The following is a 16071-nucleotide window of genomic DNA, read 5'->3' as shown; positions in this document are numbered from 1 at the left end:
CTCTCTCTCTCTCTCTCTCTCTCTCTCTCTCTCTCTCTCTCTCTCTCTCTCTCTCTAAGGGAGGGGGGTTTTCAGAGAGAAAGAAAATGTTTCCTTCTCACAATATGTTACCAATTATTCAGAAAGGTTCTGGAGAATACTAAAGAGAGGCAGGGCATGTGAGGACTTCAAAGATGAAAGGAAGACTATCCCATCTGAAGGCCCCATGCTACTTCATTCTGCTCAGTCGTCAATACATTTGAAATATGATGCCTGACTGCTCAATTCATGTCACAAATACATATGCATGTAAGGCTGACTTAATGATTCTGATTAATGCCTTTTTAATGTTGCTAAAATGTTTGTTTGTGAAACATTATTTCATTCCCAGTTAATTCAACTTTAAGATCCCATGTTAGCACAAGTGGCCCTTAAAACTGTGAAACAGTACTTCCAAACTGTTACTCCTTTCTTCTATACTATTGTGGTTAGGTTTAGGGTTTCTCTTCAGCACTGAAACTATATCAAACCATATCTTTAGTACTGAAACCATATCTTTAGTACTGAAACCATATCAAACCCTATCTTCAGTACTGAAACCATATAAAATCCTATCTTCTGTACTGAAACCATATCAAACCATATCTTCGGTGCTGATACCATATCAAACCATATCTTCTGTACTGAAACCATATCAAACCATATCTTCGGTGCTGATACCATATCAAACCATATCTTCGGTGCTGAAACCATATCAAACCATATCTTCAGTACTGAAACAATATCAAACCCTATCTTCAGTACTGAAACCATATCTTCTGTACTGATACCATATCAAATCCTATCTTCTGTACTGAAACCATATCAAACCCTATCTTCAGTACTGAAACCATATAAAATCCTATCTTCTGTACTGAAACAATATCAAACCATATCTTCGGTGCTGATACCATATCAAACCATATCTTCTGTACTGGAACCATATCAAACCATATCTTCGGTGCTGATACCATATCAAACCATATCTTCGGTGCTGAAACCATATCAAACCATATCTTCAGTACTGAAACCATATCAAACCCTATCTTCAGTACTGAAACCATATCTTCTGTACTGATACCATATCAAACCATATCTTCTGTACTGAAACCATATAAAATCCTATCTTCTGTACTGAAACCATATCAAACCCTATCTTCAGTACTGAAACCATATCAAACCATATCTTCTGTACTGAAACCATATCAAACCATATCTTCAGTACTGAAACCATATCAAACCCTATCTTCAGTACTGAAACCATATCAAACCATATCTTCAGTACTGAAACCATATCAAACCATATCTTCAGTACTGAAACCATATCAAACCCTATCTTCAGTACTGAAACCATATCAAACCATATCTTCAGTACTGAAACCATATCAAACCCTATCTTCAGTACTGAAACCATATCAAACCATATCTTCAGTACTGAAACCATATCAAACCATATCTTCAGTACTGAAACCATATCAAACCCTATCTTCAGTACTGAAACCATATCAAACCATATATTCGGTGCTGATACCATATCAAATCCTATCTTCTGTACTGAAACCATATCAAACCCGATCTTCAGTACTGAAACCATATCAAACCCTATCTTCAGTACTGAAACCATATCAAACCATATCTTCAGTACTGAAACCATATCAAACCATATCTTCAGTACTGAAACCATATCAAACCCTATCTTCAGTACTGAAACCATATCAAACCATATCTTCAGTACTGAAACCATATCAAACCATATCTTCAGTACTGAAACCATATCAAACCCTATCTTCAGTACTGAAACCATATCAAACCATATCTTCAGTACTGAAACCATATCAAACCATATCTTCAGTACTGAAACCATATCAAACCCTATCTTCAGTACTGAAACCATATCTTCAGTACTGAAACCATATCAAACCATATCTTCAGTACTGAAACCATATCAAACCCTATCTTCAGTACTGAAACCATATCAAACCATATCTTCAGTACTGAAACCATATCAAACCCTATCTTCAGTACTGAAACCATATCAAACCATATTTTCAGTACTGAAACCATATCAAACCATATCTTCAGTACTGAAACCATATCAAACCATATCTTCAGTACTGAAACCATATCAAACCATATCTTCAGTACTGAAACCATATCAAACCATATCTTCAGTACTGAAACCATATCAAACCCTATCTTCAGTACTGAAACCATATCAAACCCTATTCCTGCAACTTGTAACCGTGGTAGCATCTGCCTGTATGTCAGCCAGGTGACAGACAAGTGACTAAAGTTGCCACTGTGTCTTAGTCACTGTGGAGCTGTGAAACAGATTGCTCACACACACAATACTTTACGAATCCAAGCAGGACCACAGCAGCACGAACATGTGCATATAACAGTCAGACTCACGAAAAACTGCTTCAATCCGGAAAACGGAACAGGGCTCCTATCCAGAGCAAGGCTGGGTTGGTTTGGGCAGAACCATTAACATAAACATTGATAATGACTTCTCACAGTGAAAGGGGGCCCACAGCATGTTTTCCACAATAGCAGCTACAATATCCAATTATGTACAGATGTTAACTTCACACAGCGATGCTTCACTCACATCTGTTTGTTGGTGGGAGAGCTCATTAGGAAAAGGGAATTTTAAACACGGCTTGGCACATTTTATGACAGCATGTTGAGCATTTACAAGAAACATCCCTGACTCCTGTAAAAGTTGGGGGCTTTAGAGTTCACGACTGAGTGCTTAGAGAAGTTTCTTCTACTTTGACAATACACTCCTGTCACGCCCTGACCTGAGTAATCTTTGTTTTCTTTATATATTTTGGTTAGGTCAGGGTGTGACATGGCTGATGTATGTGTTTTTGTACTGTCTATGGGTTTTATAGGTTTATGGGGTTGTTTACCATCTAGGTGTTTATGTATGTCTATGGTTGCCTAGATTGGTTCTCAATTAGAGGCAGCTGTTTATCGTTGTTTCTGATTGGGAACCATATTTAGGCAGCCATCTTCTTTGGGTACTTTGTGGGTTATTGTCTATGTCAGTCAGTCAGTCAGTCAGTCAGTCAGTCAGTCCAGTCAGTCAGTCAGTCCAGTCAGTCAGTCCAGTCAGTCAGTCCAGTCAGTCAGTCAGTCAGTCAGTCAGTCAGTCCAGTCAGTCAGTCAGTCAGTCAGTCAGTCAGTCAGTCAGTCAGTCAGTCAGTCAGTCAGGTTAGTTTGTTTGTTTGGTGTATTTTGTGGTTTCTGTTAAATCATTAAAATATGCATTCACACCACGCTGCGCTTTGGTCTACTCCATACGACAATCGTGACAATTCCAGATTAAAATAGAGTTTGTACATGAAAATGTATTTAATATTTTTCTATGTAAAAGTCAACTGATGCAACTGAAAGGTTCCTACATTTCAGTGGATATCTGTTGTACAAAAAATAACTACATGTTCTGATGCAAACACTGACATTTTAACAAACCAATATTTGTTTAACTTTTCAGCAGATCCCACATATTGTAATCTATGAGACTTTGCAACACATCCCCAGCTTTATCTGCAGTATACCCTGGTGGGTACTGACTAGTGCCATGCCGTATTGAAATGTGAGATTGGTTGCCTGACATTTTCCCTCTGTGTAGTCTGCTTGACACCAAGGTATCTTTGAACCCCCTCCCCCAAATTATAAAAATTGCAAAGTAGTGAATTCAAAGAGTCAAGGACATAGCAGGAGCATGTGTGTGAAACCTCTTTTATTTCATTAGAGCATCAGGACACAGGATGTCAAGCGGAGATCCCACGCTGCTAATATAATGGGCTTCTTGTACGGCAGAGGCAGAAGCATGACATTGTGCTCCCCACGACAATGATGAGAATATCAAAAGGAGATTAGATGTAAAACATGTTTTTTTTTAAGTTTGTTGACTTGACTTGCGCATATGCTTAGCTATATTTGTCCCAACTATGCCATACTCACGCCTGCTCCTGCTCTTCTCCCTGGTGCTCGAGGGCACCAGGCTGCCCTGCATTACGCACTCCTGCCACCATCATTACACACACCTGCCTTCCCTCGACACGCGCATCAGCGATATTGGACTCACCTGGACTCAATCCCCTGTTTATTACTTCCCCTATATTTGTCAGTTCCCCAGCTCTGTTCCCCACTGCTGTATTGATTGTCATCTGTCTTCGTGTTTCCCAGTTCTGACGCTGGTCCTGTCCCGTTGCATGTCCATTCCTAACTAAATGTCAACTCTCCGTACCTGCTTCTTCCCTGCTTCGTCGTTCCTTACACTTTCCCATTAACGAAGTAGAAGAAACTAGTGGGTTGCCGAGTCAGACGGTGCTTGTTTTCATGTCACTGGGGGATTCATTGATTTCAGAGTCATTCTCAATAACTTATTATTTTGTAGTAAACTAAAAATAGTGGCCTCCGAGAATCCAGTCACTGTTGCTTGGACCAGCAACCCTTAGGTTAACAGCATAAATTACTGTGGAGTTGAATGGCATTGATTAATTTACATATACTATGTAGTGTGGAAACCATACCATCTATAGAGTCTATACGGTTGTGATGGACATGAAGGCAGAGAAAACAAGCTGCTTTGTTTCTTGCAGTACAACCCTACCCGGCCTGGCCTCCACACACAGCACCTGTAGATTTAGGTTGATTGAGTGTGGCCCAAATTGGATCAGGACTATGTCACATTCATTAAATGGGATGGACTGCCAGGCACAACAAGCAACTGGCTACTCTGGTTGGCAGGGCTGGTTCAAACCCAATGGTTCAAACCCAAGCGTGGTTTTTATAAGGCCACAGCTTGTTGTGATTGACTGCTGTCATAATGCTCATATAGCTGTACCACGCTGCCACCCAGTGTGGATCATGCTTGAATGTGAGTCAAACAAAAGGCAATATAATTTGGCAATATAAGGCATTAGTCAATCATCCATCCAGCCAAGACGTCCAACTATACAGTACATGTAACAGTACACACTATACACCTAAACCATTCAAATCCTTTTTTATCTTAACTCAAAGGTCAAATAGGGGGTGCTTATATCTGTCTTGTTTCACACATGTACAAGTGTGTAACTTGTACAGATATGTGGTGTGAAATGGAAATGTGTTTTTGCATATCCTACTCTGCCTGAGACACCCTCGGAGAGTGGGGTCACGGCCAGGGATCACTTCTCTCCTTACTACACTCCTTCCGATGTAACTTGTCACTTAATAAACAGCATCTACTGCACAGTTAAGTGAGAACTGAAAGCTTGCCTGTTCAATGTATTATATAAATCAGTGAATTATCCCTTTTTCAGAACATCAAACAGACAAGAGCCGACAGCAGTGGATTCACACAAGCTCTCAGCAGCAAACCCTCATGTCTATGACTGAGCACCACAGAGTGGAATTACATTAAAATCCCCCCATCTCCCAATCTCACTGGTGTCACCCTAACAACTCCTCTCCCATCCTGGTATGGTACTGCAGAAGCCTCTCATCCTCTTCAATGTGGCCGCTGTGGAAGCTATTAGTATCAATCAGATCACAGTGGAGACAAAAGGGCTATTGGAGGGGAAATTAGGCACAAATCAACCCAGCAAAATAGAATTGATGTGAGATATTGAGATTTTTATCTTGCTTCCTCCTCCTCCCTCCTCTCTCCCCCATCCTCGCTTCCTCTCCCCAGTGTGTCCACACACAGCATGATTGGACATAGCTGGGAAGGGAAGTGATGGGCTAGGCAGGCAGACAGACAGTAGTCCCAGCTGGAGGTTAATGCAGAGAGGGAGATGGGAGAGAGAGCGGGGACGTACTGTACGGCTGACGATCATGCTGCTGATCGCAGATGGAGACTTGCCACAGGAGATGAATCCACCGCATAGTCAGACGGCCTCCCAGATTTGAACTGCGACCCGAAAAGAAGGGAGGAGGAGGGAAATAGGAACGAAACACTGTTATATTAATATTTTATGACCATGAATGAACAGTGGGCTTTTTGTAGTTGAGAGACTTGGAGCAGTCTCCCTTGCTGTGTAACAAGTGACTGGTGACAGTCAGGTTGGTCCTATTGGAGAAGGGTGAGGGGTAGCCTATGGGAGGGTGGAGGGCGGAGGGTGGATGGAGTTTAGCAGTTCCCCTAGGATGGGGGTGGTTCATATTATGTGACTGATGATTTGAGACAGGTGTAAATCCTGGCCAGACTGCGTCTCTCTAAGCTGAGCACTTGGCTGGCTGGCAGTGGATCTCCATTGATTAGAGATGGTGTTTATCTAAAGGCCTCTTGGTTATAATGAGGGAGAGGAGGAGCGTTGTGACCAGTCTCACGGCTACCGTCGGATTTCTAACGACCTAAATTACGTTTATAGCTGCACTATCACAGTTTTAAAGAGTGTAAAGACTCTCCTCCTCTTCAACTCACTTTGAATCTATTGGATGGATAGTCAGTGTTAAATTATATATGATTCATAGATTTTCTGTCGTATAACTTTGTTACTGATGTAATGGAAATGTGTTAGTTAAAAGACGCTAAATGTTTCTGTAAATGGTTTGTCAAACATTTATTTATTTATATGAGGTACTGTATGGTAGATAATAAGGGTGATATTCACGAGGGTGATAGTTTAAATCATTACTTTTTACATCAGATGAAATCCTCTATATTTCATCAGCTGTATAATTGTTCATACACAGTCTACGAGATGAGTAAGATACATTGTATTCTTCTTTGAATTGGACTTGCTAAAAGAACACGCTCCTAATATCTAATTGGCGTAATTAGTATGCACATAATGTTGATCCTTGGTGGTGAGCCATTTAAAAAGCTTTGTGAAAGTTGTAGCTCATTCCCATGTTACAATAAGTATCAATGCCACATCGGCAAATGCCTAAACAAGAGCTATTTTGTACATTAGTCATTTATAACTTTGGAGAAAGCTTTCAAGTACAATGAGCCTGTTTGTTTATCCCAGTAACATCAACAGTAACATTTTCATTCCCACTCCACCATAATTGAGAATGCTCTATTGTTTTAAACGACCATATCAGTCTCGATTCTCTTTGTGAAGATATTTGACTCTATTCGATTAAATCTGTTTCACCTCGTCAATTATGCATAAAAATGACCCTAATCATCTTAATAAACCATAAAAAATAATGAACTAATGTGTATCACATTGGATATTTTGGGGGTTGATAGCTTACTTGCTTTCCTTGTGATTTATTCAAAAGGGCAATCATGAAATAATGGTCAGGACAAATAGCTAAATAATGAGACAAAAAATCAATACATTAGAAATGCAGCAAACAGGAATGAATGCAGGTATACACACAAAGGCACACACACACTCGGGCACACGCATCCACATGCACTCACGCACGCACACGCACACTTCCTCTCTGAGGAAGAAAAGCAGCACTGTGGAGACTGATTTGGCTGTGGGCCCACATATCCAGTTGTGTGAGAGAGAAACACACTCTGCCAAACAAAGAGCAGCTGCTAGCGTGACTCATGCAGTTACATGTCTCTGCCTAAGGAGGGCCTTTACTGTCTTCTTTGAAAAGGAGGATGAACCAGAGGATGTTAGCATTGCACAGATTCCAGTTCACATAGCCATGTGCTGTGTAGGTCTGAGACAACAGTCCACATACTCAAATACTTGGTATTGCTGCATATGTTCACATAGTAACTTGAAAAAGTTCAGAAATCACTAATGTCACAGAGCTACATGATATACGTGTCAGCAGAGTACACCGACATGGTTAGAATCCATTTTATATTAGCTATGGGTGACTCGAGAATGTACTGTATATTGAATCAGTAAACCTAAACCGCACACAAACTCAGTGATTCAATACTCCTACATTAGTTTGAGTCTGGTCCTGACAAGCATGCAAATCTACTGTGAAACCCCTGGGGCTCGAACGGGTCTCCAATGGGAACCCTTTATTTGCTTTGCTCCAATGGATACACTCTCGTGACCCATCTGGCCTTTAAAGCCAGCATGTAGCTTCCCAGGCCAGACCCCACTAACACCTAAAACAACCACCCAGCCCCCTGCCAGGCAAGACAGCAATGGAGAGACTGGAATCAGCTGGAGGGGCGCCACTGAGGCAGTAGAGAAGGAGGAAAGGAAGGACAGAAGGAACAAAGAAATTAAGGAAGGAAAGATGGAAAGAAGGAAAGAAGGAAAGAAGGGAGGGTGAAAAAGGAGGGAGGGGGGCATTACTCACCATGACCTCAGCCTGTCGCAGGACTGACTGGCCAGATGCCGGATGTGGAGCCGCAGGGTTGGGGAGTAATGTATTACATGTAATTCGTTACATTTAACTGATTACAAAAAACTGTAATTGTTATCTGAAAGTTACCAGCAAAAACTATGTAATCACATTACAGATACTTTATATAAAATGGATGATTACTTTTAAGATTACTTTTAATTTCAGAAAGCATGTTTGCCAAAAATGATTTTACACTCCTCCCTTCAATGACATTCAAATCAGCATTGAAAAAAGGCTCAATTTGAAGTTTGTTCCACCTGAGCGAGTCTGATCACAAGTCAGAGACCACACACCAATCAAGTTCCAAACTGCCTATGGAAGCAACGTTTGAAACTTTATAGTTGGCTGGCATTATGCATTGGGGCAGGTGGAGTTCTCCTGGCACCCCCAAACCAAGATTCGTTGGTCGAACTGCCAGATTGGTGAAGCGTGATTCATAACTCCGGAGAACAAGTTTCCGCTGCTCCAGAGTCCAATGGCGCAGAGCTTTACACGACTCCAGCCAACACTTGGCATTGCGCATGGTGATCTTAGGCTTGTGTGCAGCGGCTCGGCCATGGAAACCAATTTCATGAAGCTCCCCAATGAACAGTTCTTGTGCTGACGTTGCTTCCAAAGGCAGTTTGGAACTCGGTAGTGATTGTTGCACAGCAAGGAAAGACCATTTTTACACGCTACGCGGCCCCGTTCTATGAGCTTGTGTGGCCTACCACTTCACGGGTGAGCCGTTGTTGCTCCTAGATGTTTCCACTTCACAATAAAAGCATTTACCGTTGACCGAGGCAGCACCAGCAGGGCAGAAATTTGACAAACTGACTTGTTGGAAAGGTGGCATCCTATGACAGTGCCACGTTGAAAGTCAATGAGCTCTTCCATTCGGGACATTATACTGCCAATGCTTGTCTATGGAGATTGCATGGCTGTGTGCTTGATTTTATACACCTGTCAGAAACGGGTGTGACTGAAATGGCCAAATTCACTAATTTGAAGCAGTGTTGAAATACTTTTGGCCACGTTGTATGTGTATATATATATATATATATATATATAGAGAGAGAGAGACTGTGTTTTTATTCCACATTTTGTTGTGTTTACTGCCTGAATAGTTTTCTCAACAATCTATTCTACACACAATACCCCATAATGACAAAGTAAAAACATGTTTGTAGTATATGTTTGCTAATTTATTGAAAATGAAAATGAAATACAGAAATATATCATTTACATAAGTATTCACACCCCTGAGTCAATACATTAGAATCACCTTTGGCAGCGATTACATCTGTGCGTCTTGCTGGGAAACTATCTAAGAGCTTTGCACACCTGGATTGTACAATATTTGCACATTATTCTTAAAAAATATTTCAAGCTCTGTCAAGTTGTTTGTTGATAAGTGCTAGACAGCCATTTTCAGGTCTTGCCATAGATTTTCAAGAAGATTTATCAAGTCAAAACTGTAACTAGGCCAATCAGGAAAATTCAATATCATCTTGGTAAGCAACTCCCGCATATATTTGGCATTGCGTTTTAGGATATTATCCTGCTGGAAGGTGGACTTGTCTCTGAGTGTCTGTTGGAAACAGACTGACCAGGTTATCCTCTAGGATTTTGCCTGTGCTGAGCTCTGTTTTGTTTATTTTTATACAAAAACAACTCCCTTGTCCTTGCTGATGACAAGCATACCCATAATATGATGCAGCCACCACCATGCTTGAAAATATGAAGAGTGGTACTCAGTGATATTTTGTGTTGGATTTGCCCCAAACATAGCGCTTTGTATTCAGGACATAATTATTTTTTCTTTGGCATATGCATCAAATCCATGTCAACCCATAATGTACGCAAACTCAAGCACCAACACTTGATAAATAGTACATCAACTATTGTAAAGGATTAATTGCATTAATACATATCTGTGGAAATATATCAATAAAACATTTTAAATCCTTTGCCATATTTTTTGCAGTTTTATTCAGTGCCTTATTGCAAACAGGATGCATGTTTTGGAATATTTGTATTCTGTACATATTTCTTTCTTTTTTTCTTCTTTTTTTTTCACTCTTTCATTTAGGTTAGTATGTGGAGTAACTACAATGTTGTTGATCCATCCTCAGTTTTCTCCTATCACAGCCATTAAACTCGGTAACTGTTTTAAAGTCACCTTTGGCCTCCTTGATTTCCTTCCACTCCAGCAACCTAGTTAGGACCGACACCTGTATCTTTTGTAGTGACCATGCTCAAATGGATATTTAATGTCTGCTTAAATGTTTTACCCATCTACCAATAGGTTCCCTCCTTTGAGAAGCATTGGAAAATCCTCTCTGGTCTTTGTGGTTGAATCTGTGTTTTAAATTCACTGATAATCTGAGTGACCTTACAGATATCTGTATGTGTGAGGTACAGAGATGAGGTACTGTAGTCATTCAAAAATCATGTTTAAAACTATTATTGCATACAGAGTGAATCCATGCAAGTTATTATGTGACTTGTTTAGTATATTTTTACTCTGCAACGTCTTTAGGCTTGCCATAACAAAGGGGTTTGAGACTCAAGACATTTCTGCTTTCCATTTTTAATGAATTTGTAAACATTTCTAAAAACAGAATTCCACTTTGACATTATGGGGTTTCGTGTTGAGGCCACAGAAACAAAATTGAAATGTAATTCAGTCTGTAACACAACAAAATGCGAAAAAAGTAAAGGGATGTGAATACTTTCTGAAGGATCTGTATATTTAAAAAATACACTTTCTGAACTAACACTTGCACCTGACTCCCCCCACACTTGGCTGATAGCTACTTTATTTATGAAAAATGTATTGCTATGACTGAGATATGTGGTTGTCCCAACTAGCTATCTTATTAAGATGAATGCATTAACGGTTGCTCTGGGTGAGAGCGTCTGTTAAATGACACAAATATATAAACACAAACATGCCACAATTTGAAAGATTTTACTGAGTTACAATTCATATAAGGAAATCAGTCAATTGAAATACATTGATCAGGCCCTAAACTATGGATTTGACATGTTTTCCCACTCCTCCTCAATGGCAGTGCGTAGTTGCTGGATATTTTCTGGACTTGGACCACGCTATCATACACATCGATCCAGAGCATCCCAAACAATGGGTGACATGTACTCTAAAGTACTCTAAATACCCCAATTCATGTTGTTAAAATTCAAAAGAATACAAGATCAAAAATATATGACACCATTCAAACCCCTGAAGGTTTGGAACTTTAAAGCCAGTTATCTGAGAATCATCTTTTTGCAGATAGAACCAAGCTCTCGAAGTGAAGGTATTGATGACCATTTTGGACAGGTAACTAGTCACTGTATTGGATTACATTTAGAAAGTAACCTACCCAACCCTGTGGAGCAGCGGAGAATAGATGAACTGGGTTGATTAAATGTCTGAGATGTGGAGAGAAGATCAAGGAAGAGCTGGAAACTCTGGGTCAGTGTTTGTGAAGTAGATTATCTGTTGATATTGTTGCAATATTTAATATTTCAAATAGTGATTCAAATGTGCAAGAATGTGTACTGATATGCAGTGGTGTAAAGTACTTAAGTAAAAATTCTTTAAAGTACTACTTAAGTTATTTTTTGGGCGTATCTGTACTTTTTTTTACTATTCATATTTTTGACAACTTTTACTTTTACTTCACAACATTCCTAAATAAAATATTGTACTTTTTCTCCATACATTTTCCCTGACACCCAAAAGTACTTGTGTTACGTTCTGACCTTAGTTCTTTTGTCATGTCTTTGTTTTAGTATGGTCAGGGCGTGAGTTGGGGTGGGTAGTCTATGTTCCTTTTTCTATGTTGTGGTTATGTGTTTGGCCTGGTATGGTTCTCAATCAGAGGCAGGTGTCGTTCGTTGTCTCTGATTGAGAATCATACTTAGGTAGCCTTTTCCCACCTGTGCTTTGTGGGTGATTATTTTTCCGTGTCAGTGTTTGTTCCACACGGGACTGTTTCATTTGTTTCGTTTATTCACGTTGTTATTTTATATTTCAGTGTTCAGGCAAATAAACATCATGAACACGTACCACGCTGTGCATTGGTCCGATATGTCGTACTCCTCCTCAGATGGGCGGCAGGGTAGCCTAGTGGTTAGAGCTTTAGTAACCGAAAGGTTGCAAGTTCGAATCCCCGAGCTAACAAGGTACAAATCTGTCGTTCTGCCCCTGAACAGGCAGTTAACCCACTGTTCCTAGGCCGTCATTGAAAATAAGAATTTGTTCTTAACTGACTTGCCTAGTAAAATAAAGGTACAATTAAAACCATTTTTTTAAAGACGAGGAGGTCGACGATCGTTACAACTTGTCACATTTTGAATGCTTAGCAGCACAGGAAAATTGGCAAATTCATACACTTCACATCAACAGAAAATCCTTGGTAATCTCTACTGCCTCTGATGTGATCTGGCAGACTCATTAAAACCTCTTAAGGATCCCATAGGATCGGTGTCCCTGTACCAGGACGGTTGATGCTAACGTGCGCTAATGTCACTAGAATTGCATTGTAAGTAACAGCAAACTTTCCAGGACATAGGCATGTCTTATATGTGCAGAAAACTTATATACTTGTTAATCTAACTGCACTGTCCAATTTACAGTAGCTATTACAGTAAAAAAATACCATGCTATTGTTTGAGGAGAGTGCACAACGGCAAAAACTTTTGTCACAGCATTTGGTTTGATACATTCAAATCATGTACTTACATTCAGTAATCTTGCTCTGATTTGTCATCCTCAGGGTTCCAGAGATAAAACATAGCATTGCTTTGTTTGATCAAATCTATTTTTATATTCAAATGTAGGAAGTGGGTTCTAAAGTTTGAACCCTGCTGTTTCTAAGCTCCAAGCAGTTTGATGTGGGTATGACATTTAAGGCGAAAAAAAAAAAAAAAGGTCCGATACCTATTAAAAACACATGCTTCATTTGTAAATTGTGTCTAAATGTTGGAGTGTGCCCCTGGCTATCCGTAATTTACAAAACAAGAAAATGGTGCAGTTTGGTTTCCTTACTTTCACTTTCGATACTTAGGTACATTTTAGCCATTACATTTACTTTGATACTAACGTATATTTAAAATCAAATACTTTTAGACTTTTGCTCAAGCAATTTTTTAATGGGTGACTTTCACTTTTAATTCAGTCATTTCTATTAAGCCATCTTTACTTTTGCTCAAGTATGACAATTGTGTACTTTTTCCACCACTGCTGATTTGATGATTGGACGGAGCGATGAAGTGTGGAGGGAGTTGCTTGGTCCGAGTGATGAGAGACAGAGATAGTTGATTGGCTCGAGTGATGAACTACCTAGGGAGTTCATTGGTTGACTTGATGAAGTGAGAAGAGAGCTTATTGGTCGGCATGATGAGAAATATAATGAGCTGATTGGTCAGACTGAAAGAAGAGAGAGGGTTGATTGGTCAGAGTGAAGAGGTGCAAAAGGATCTGACTGGTTAGAGTGATGAAGCACAGAAATATTTGATTGGTCAGAGCGAGTTTGCAGTATGAACTTTAAGTGGGGATGGAGTGTTGTTTTGACTGTGTCGGGGCATCATACTACCTGCCCCAGGCGTTTGTCCCCACAGAGACATTACCGTGATTACTAACTTCCCCCCTGTTGGCTTTCTTGTTTCTCTTTTCTCCAAAGGTGGGGTTGGTGAGGAGAAAGTGCTGTCCCTTAAAAAGGGACAATTACTGGGGAGTACTCTTAGCTATAGTTGGTCTTAGAGAGGACAAAAATGTGATCTAAATCATCATTGTCACTTTCATCATCTTTATCATCACCGTCACCATGGCAATCATTATTCCTATTAGCATTGGTCATCGTTATCGTCATCATCGTCAAGGTCATTGCCATCATCACCGTCACTGTCATTCTCTACTGCCATTAGTAATGCCAGGTATACTGTCAAGAGCAATTTATTTTGTTGAGAAAACATACTCATGAGTGTACTTTACCCTGTGTTTCTAAAACAGGGGGAAACCAACAATAGGCTGCCCTACTGATAATAGAGTACATACAGTACAACAGAGCTTTAACTAATCATACCACCACCAAGGTCCCATGCAGTTTGTGTTAAAGCAGGCATTGTAGTGGAATTTGAGGTATTCGTCAAGGCCAGCATATTCTCCTGCCGAAAGGATAAGGGAAAACAAAGCCTATGTTGCCACAACTGGGTCAGCCACTTTGTCCCCCTTCCTCCTAATGTAAGAAGGGCATTGTCAGATTTGACAAATGCAACTTCAGAAATAGTCTATTCAGAAGTACCTACTTACGGTGAAATGTATACTTCAGAGAAAATAGATTTAATTACATTTGGGGGAAACATATCCCTCAGAAGCCCCCGCATCACCTGAAAAGTAGACACCATTTTAGAACTAGCCCAAATTCAATTTTACTCTTAATTTCCCTCCGCGATCTCTCCGTGTCGCCTGAAACGACACAAAATTAATTACTTTGCATTTTTACTTAACACAGTCTCACTTGATCTACTATGCAATATGCAGGGAGTCAGTCTGAGTCTGGCATTAATTAAGCCTCAGAGTGATACCTCCATGAAAAATGGGTTGGGTTGCTTGTGAGGGGAGAAATCCCTGTGATTACCTGAGGATGTGTCCTTCCACTTGAGTGTGTGTGGATGTGTGTGTGTGGGCTGGGGGCTCATTCTAGCCTGCTATTTCCACCTAATATTGTCTGCCTCTCTCGTGCGGTGAAAGCAATCTGTGCAGCCAAAGCCCAGAGGACATTGGTTTGAACAATACAGAGCTGACTGCTCTCTCTCTCTCTCTCTCTCGCTCTCTCTCTCTCGCTCTCTCTCTCTCTCTCAAAGCACTCTGTAGAGGGCCAGTAGAAAACACATCATATAGTACAGTACCCGAAAGCAATTGCTGAGACGTACTGTACAATACATTAATGTATGTCTGTGTGTGCTCGCGCGCCTTGACTCTGCATGTGTGTTTCTTTGTGTGCTCAAAAAACATTCCTTACCCAAGGATACTTCAACTGGTGACTATGCAGGAGGATAAAGAAAAAGGAGCACTCTGTTGCTACGTAAATCTAATAGATTTATTGACGGACAAGCAAAAAATAGGCTTATGTTTCGGCATTAATCGCCTTTATCAGAGCCTGTGTGTCCTTATGTGTTTCAGTTATGTTGAGTATGTGTGTTCTGTACAGTAGGCCTACAGTAACTGAGACAGACATGTGTTTCTGTACAGTACTTGTGTGCATGTAAGCGTTTCCCTGTGTAGGTGCGTGTGTTCACATACTTTCAGCACGGCATGTTGAGTTCTATTTGTTTATTTGTTTCCTGTGGCCCCCAAGCCTCCTGCTTTATTTAGCTTGGATAAAAACCCGGGTTTACTGTTTATCTGGTCTATCAACATATGTCTCCCATTACAGAGGAATGAGAACGCAAGCTTGGATTATTAGGATTACTAGAGATTGTTAGGGAAAGGATCCATAGCCTAGCCTGCATAATACTACCCTCCCTTTGCCCACATAACAGGAGACATTCAGAAAGCTGCAGGGCCTTTTCTACACAATAACAGTTAGAGCTGTATGCACTACCCCCACCCCTGGAATAGAAATACAGTGCATGAGAGAAATCCCCCTACAATCCCTTCTGAATTTACCTCCTCAAACCAATCCCTCTTACACACGCTTACACACAGAAACTAATGCTAATACACATATTCTCACACACACACACACACACACACACACACACACACACACACACACA

This window comes from Oncorhynchus nerka, linkage group LG9b, assembly GCF_034236695.1.
Source record: "Oncorhynchus nerka isolate Pitt River linkage group LG9b, Oner_Uvic_2.0, whole genome shotgun sequence".
Taxonomy (NCBI): Eukaryota; Metazoa; Chordata; class Actinopteri; order Salmoniformes; family Salmonidae; genus Oncorhynchus; species Oncorhynchus nerka.
The sequence above is the reverse complement of the archived record's forward strand: the minus strand, read 5'-3'. Positions refer to the sequence as shown.